This window comes from Lepisma saccharinum, chromosome 26, assembly GCF_977018435.1.
Source record: "Lepisma saccharinum chromosome 26, izLepSacc3.1, whole genome shotgun sequence".
Classification (NCBI taxonomy): Eukaryota; Metazoa; Arthropoda; class Insecta; order Zygentoma; family Lepismatidae; genus Lepisma; species Lepisma saccharinum.
The window spans coordinates 42,202,320-42,208,387 of record NC_139254.1 but is presented as its reverse complement, the minus strand read 5'-3'; positions in this window follow the sequence as shown (position 1 = coordinate 42,208,387).

The window sequence follows — 6,068 nt, the reverse complement described above, 5'->3', positions numbered from 1 at the left end:
TCAGAATCTTTGGGGAGCCTACGAGCATACACTGGGTTTTGGTCGGGTTGCCGTGCAAGCGTGGTCTACAGACCACTTGTTGATTTTTTTCAGGTCGTTGTTTACACGTTCGGTTGCATTCAATATTTCTTGAGGAGGGAAAGAAATGTATAATTGAAAGTCGTCGGCATAGATGTGATACCTACAGTGATTAAACACCGACGGGAGGTCGTTAATATACAGTGTAAACAGGAGGGGGCCCAGTACGGTGCCTTGAGGGACGCCACAGAGGATGCTTTTCCAGGATGATCTTCGATGTGGGTCGACGACAAATTGTTGACGTCCATTCAGGTAGGAACGGAACAAGTTAACCGTACAGTTTGAGAAGCTGAATAGGGGTGATAGTTTTGTGAGTAAAATTTCGTGATCAATGGTTTGGAAAGCTTTGGTAAAATCGACAAGAACAAGGATTGTAAGTTGTCGATTGTCCATAGCTAACCTCAAGTCAAAGGTTACGTTGACAAGAGTTGTGCATGTGCTGTGGTTGCTACGGAACCCAGATTGGAAGTGGTTTATTAGGTTATTTCGTGCTAGGAAGTCACGGGTTTGACCACTAATAACATGTTCTAGAGCATTAGACAGAGCTGGGAGGATGCTGATTGGTCTAAGATTGTTTAAATTGATTTCGTTGCTTGTTTTAGGTATAGGGCGTACCTGGGCGAGTTTCCAAAGCGACGGAAATGTGTCAGAAAGCAAGGAGGAGTTGAATATGTCAATGATGGGAATAAGGACATGGTGGAGGATTTTTTTGATCATGAGAATGGAAACTTCATCTACTCCTACGGCCGACGATTTTATCTTAAGTAAAGATTTTCTAACGTGTTCCGGTGAAATCCAGGAAAAGCAAAATTTTGAAGCATTTGTGAAGTGGGTTGCGATGTTCCGAATAGTTTCACGTTTAACTTTATTTTCAATAGTCGGGAGGTCACAAATATGATTATTCAGTACATCTGGTGCAAACTTAGGAATGTAGTCGTCCTTTTTCTGTTTCCCAACACCTAGAATTTTCAACTTTTTCCATAGAACGTCCGGTTTATTTTCTTGGTTGAGCAATTCGTATGCGAATCGGCGCTTGGCTTTTCTTACCTCCTGATTGCAGCGGTTCCTCAGGGTTCTATAATTTTTGAAGCTGCATGTGCTAAGGTCACCTTTTTTACGTCATTTCTGTATTTGGTGTAAGCTCAGTCCCTCGTGAGCATAAGACCACTTGTCATGCATTGCACAATAGTAACCACACCGGCATGAGTACACCATGTGTGGTTAATCCTAACCTCTCCAATGTTGATTGTCAATGTCATTCCGACATACAATGCAAATAGCATGTTATTCAGCGGTCATGCTCACAGTGGCGATTCGCATGTTAATAAATTAACACATTTTGTGCCAAATAGTTATTCTAGTTCGAATTTTGTTTCAAGCAATGTTGCTAGCTAGCATCCAAGCTGTAAAGTTTCATAGCCAGCATGTGAACATTAATCCAAGCAGTGAATCGCCGGTGATAGAGCGTGAGCCTTATAACATACAATGCAAGCTCAGTCACGTGCATGCTGATAGTTGTAGTAATAGATCAGTATTGAGATCACGTGCTAAAAATGTTGAATGTGGATGTTTTTCTGCAGCAAATGCTCTGTCGGTTCATAGAACAAATTCTCATTTGTTACACCCAATGGAACAAAAATACACGGAACAGAAAATGGCATGTGAACAATGTCTTGCTTGCCAATTAGTATCAACAACTTGTAACAAAGATGAACATGGAACTTCGAAATTGCTTCATACTGCCAATAGTCAAATAGTAAATGCTGGTAGAAATGATCATAGTTTTCATGGGTGTAATGTAAGTTGTGATAGTTGTGATTCAGATGGCAGCCTCAAGAGTAACATTAGTAAACAAAGGTTTCGTAGAAGTAAGATTAGGTCACGTGATCTAGAAGCATTTCAAAGGTTCGATTCAACTGACAATAATGTGGTTCCTAGTGAGTGGTTAACTGATTGTGAAGAATATCTCTCATTAATTGGGGTTCCTCGTGAAGATTACTTGTTATGTATTCCTCACATGCTTACTGGTGTCAGCAAGGATTGGTTCAGACAACATAAACTGAATTTTGCATGTTATGCTGATTTCAGGGTAAATTTTGTCATTCTTCCAGGATGAATCATGGGTGGGAAGTTGCATGCTTGTGTGATTAATAGCAAGTATAATAGGGACATTCATATAGCTGTTGTGAAGTTCTTTTGGTCACAACACAAGCTTCTCAGTATTGTGCAGCCTAATATGGGGGACTTCCAGAAACACATTCAAATAGAATCAGTTAGTTGCCTCCTAAATTAAGGGATCACTTGCTACTTCAGCCTATTGTATCTTTGGCTCTACGGCTGAGTCCATTGCTAGATACGAGGCAGGTAAAATTGAAATACGTAATGATTCACATAATTATAAAGAAAATCAACCAAATTATAATTCGGGCATGAAGTTGCGATCTGGCAGAATTATAAATGTTTCCAATGTTACTGCTGGTAAAGATTATGAGCGTAGTGGCAAAAGCGATAGTTCTGATTCAGGTTCAAGCATCCAGAATAGTGGAAATAAGTCGAAGTCACTTGTTAATAAGTCTCGTTTCGCTCGGAAGAAGCAGGAAAACTAGATGGTCGTCCTCAGCAAGTGGGGGCGGGGAACGACTGTGGTTTTCCCACATCGAAGAACGATGGCTTACAAAAGGGCGCCCGCCGCTTGAAAAATATCAATTGCTTGGTGATTCATTTTTAGTCAGGTTGGCAAAGAAGGAAACGGGATATTCGTGCGACAACACATTTTCGCGTTTTACATCCATTGGTTTATGTCAAGGGGGTGAGCAAATAAATCACTTACTCCAAAAAGTAAAGGGAAATACAAAGTTATCATCTCATATATTACTATTCATTGGGGTCAATGATATGTTGCAAGGAAAATACTTATCTCACATGGGAGATGGTTATAAAGGAATAGTAGGCCTTCTTAAAAGTAATGTTGAACACATATTGTTGTGCCCACTTCCACCTATCCCAAGGCTATTGGAAAATGAAAATGATGCACTATGGGAAAGATGGATACAATTTAATTTATTCATATCTTCGTTATATAATGGTGATTCAAGTTCCATTCAAGTTGTTCACATTGATAAGATCTTCTTAGTGAGTCTTAGGAAAATAGATGCATCTCTTCATGAGGAGGAAATGGGTTTTGGTCTTTTCAAGAGAAGGGACAAAATTAATTGGAACGATCAAGGTATGATTGTTTTCTTGGAACACTTACAAAGTTTAGGTTACATAGAGGGGAATTCGCTCGAAACCCCATAAAATATATCTTGGGTAGTAGCTCAGAAACTTGTATTATGTGCCATAAAGTATTGAATGTTATTTCGAAGGGTGAATTTAAGTCTTGTTTATTACCTACTGTAAAAATAAAAGTAGCTGATTGCACAGGTAAAAGAAAACAGAAAACATTGGGATTGATACACACTTGTGTAGAAGTTGAAACTTTATTTACCTTGATTTAGTTTTAGTTGTGACATCTCAATGTACCTATAACCTTAGGATTAGATTTTTGTCGGTATTGGAAACTACCTATATGGTTAGAATTATGCACTTGTTGGTAAACAATCTATTCAGAAATTTAGATTTAATTGATTTAAAATTATGCAAGTAAACATTGGCATTTACTTTATGCAAGGATTTTAACACATTTTTAAGTAGCGTAATTTGGAGAAATCCCGACCCCCGTCTCGACCCCTTCTGACTGAAGAAAGCCAATAGCCAAGGAGCATCCTCATCTATCAGTCAGAGGACCCACCTGAGCCCGGCAAGCTTCGGCGAGCTGCTGTGGTCGAGCGGATCCAGGTTGGCGCCCTGGGGGGTGGGTAGCCGTCCCTCCTACTATTAAATTGTATGTGGTTGTATACTGTCAGCACCAGAGGAGGGATTTTAGAGTGTGTGTCACGAAGACAATTAAGATGATATTAAGAATTTTAATTGTACTGTTCATTTGCACTTTTTGTGTGTGATTGGGAAACGGAACGGAAAAGACCAAGAGAAAGCTTCGACTCACATACACCAAAAAGAAGAGTCGAGAGAAATGAGGGTGATAATAACCAGCTTAATATGGAGGAACCAACTATGGAAGGAGCCCAGCAAGAGGAAGATAACATGAGTATGATTCGTTTCCACATAAAGGAACTTCACGCGGGAATAGCCCGGGAAAAGATATCTATCACCTCAAAGACCTTGATGACAGATATTATTAGCAAAATACTTGCGAAATATGAAGATCTGAAGACTAAGCTAGAGGTTACCCTCGCAGTTAACGATGAAATTAAGAAAGATAAGCAGTATCTTCAAGAGATACTGAGATCAAGAGAAACATTAAATACACAAAATGAAAACAACGAGAATCCAACTTATGCTGGAAAATTAAAGATGAATATTATACCAGAAGTACCTAAACCCTCAAAAGTTGTTAAACCAACTTTATTCATCAAAGCAAAAGAAAAAACACCGAAAGACATTCTAAGGGTAATTACGTCGAACATCAAGCCTGCAGAAGATAAGATACGCATCACCAACATGCGACCAACCAAAGAACTTTTAATAGTTGAACTGGAATCTGACCAGGAACTCGAGCGTATGAGAGATAACCCTAAACTTCTTGAATGCGGACTACAGATGGAACCCACAAGGAAGAAAAATCCTATGGTAATTCTGTACGATATATCCAAGTCGTACAAGGATGAGGAACTAATGGATGAGCTGTACCATATGAACTTTAGCGAAATTATGACTGATGAGGAAATGTACAACAACCTGAGGTTTAGGTTTCGGACTGGTAGGCGGAATCAGGACTCATCTCATGTAGTTTTAGAAGCATCACCAAACATGAGAAATCTAATCCTAAGTAAAGGTAGACTGTTCTTAAACTTTTCAGTGGCTATTGTTAGGGATTTTATTTCGGTGCCAAGATGCTTTAAATGTAAAGATCTAGGTCACATTAGTAAGTTTTGCAACAAAGAGACAGTGTGTGGAAAATGTGGAGAATCCCATGCAGAGGAAAACTGTCCGTCAGCAAACATATGGGTTTGTATACCCTGTAAAATACGAGAAAGAAACTGCGCTAAAGAAGAATGTCCAACCTACAGAGAGATAAGAGATAGAATCATTTCTAAAATTAATTATGGATAACCTTTCTCTAGATGTACATAGCAAAACTCTTGATGAAATTAAAGTGATCCAAATCAATGCGCAGGGTTCTAAGATAGCAACCCAAGAAGTGGTAAATCATATTATTACTCATAATATAGACATTGCTCTCATCCAGGAGCCTTACCACCTGAAAGGAAAACCAGTTGGCATTCCGAGTCGAATGCAAGTCTACTCAATATCTGATAAACCAATGACATTTACTATAATCGCCAATAGTGACTTACAAATATTCTGGTTACACAATTACTCAACATCTCACTGTAAAGTAACGAAAATCTGCTGAGGAGATGATAGCTGGGTTTTAGTAAATATGTACTGCCAGTTTAAAGATCCTATACAACCTTATTTGGATCAACTGGAAAGAATTGTTACTGACCTATCCATGAATAACATCTTAATTGGAATGGACTCGAATGCTAAATCAAAGCATTGGTTTAGCAAGGTCACAGATGACCGTGGCTTGGAACTGGAAGACCTACTGGCCAGTAAAAATCTACATGTTTTAAATAGAAGATCTGATATTCCAACATACTCTAATAGAGCAGGAGCAACATCGAATATTGACTTGACCATTTCAAACATGAATGGGCGGTTATCGATAGATAACTGGTGGGTTGCTGAGAAGCTGACAGTTAGTGACCACAACTTGATTAGCTACTGTATCAAACTTAAAAGACGACACACACTAGTCAACAAGAGATTAACCAAAAGAAAATGGAACATGCGTGACCAAGAAATGCTACGCACTCTTGTGGCAAATGAATTAAAGCACAATCCGATAACCTTGGATAACACGA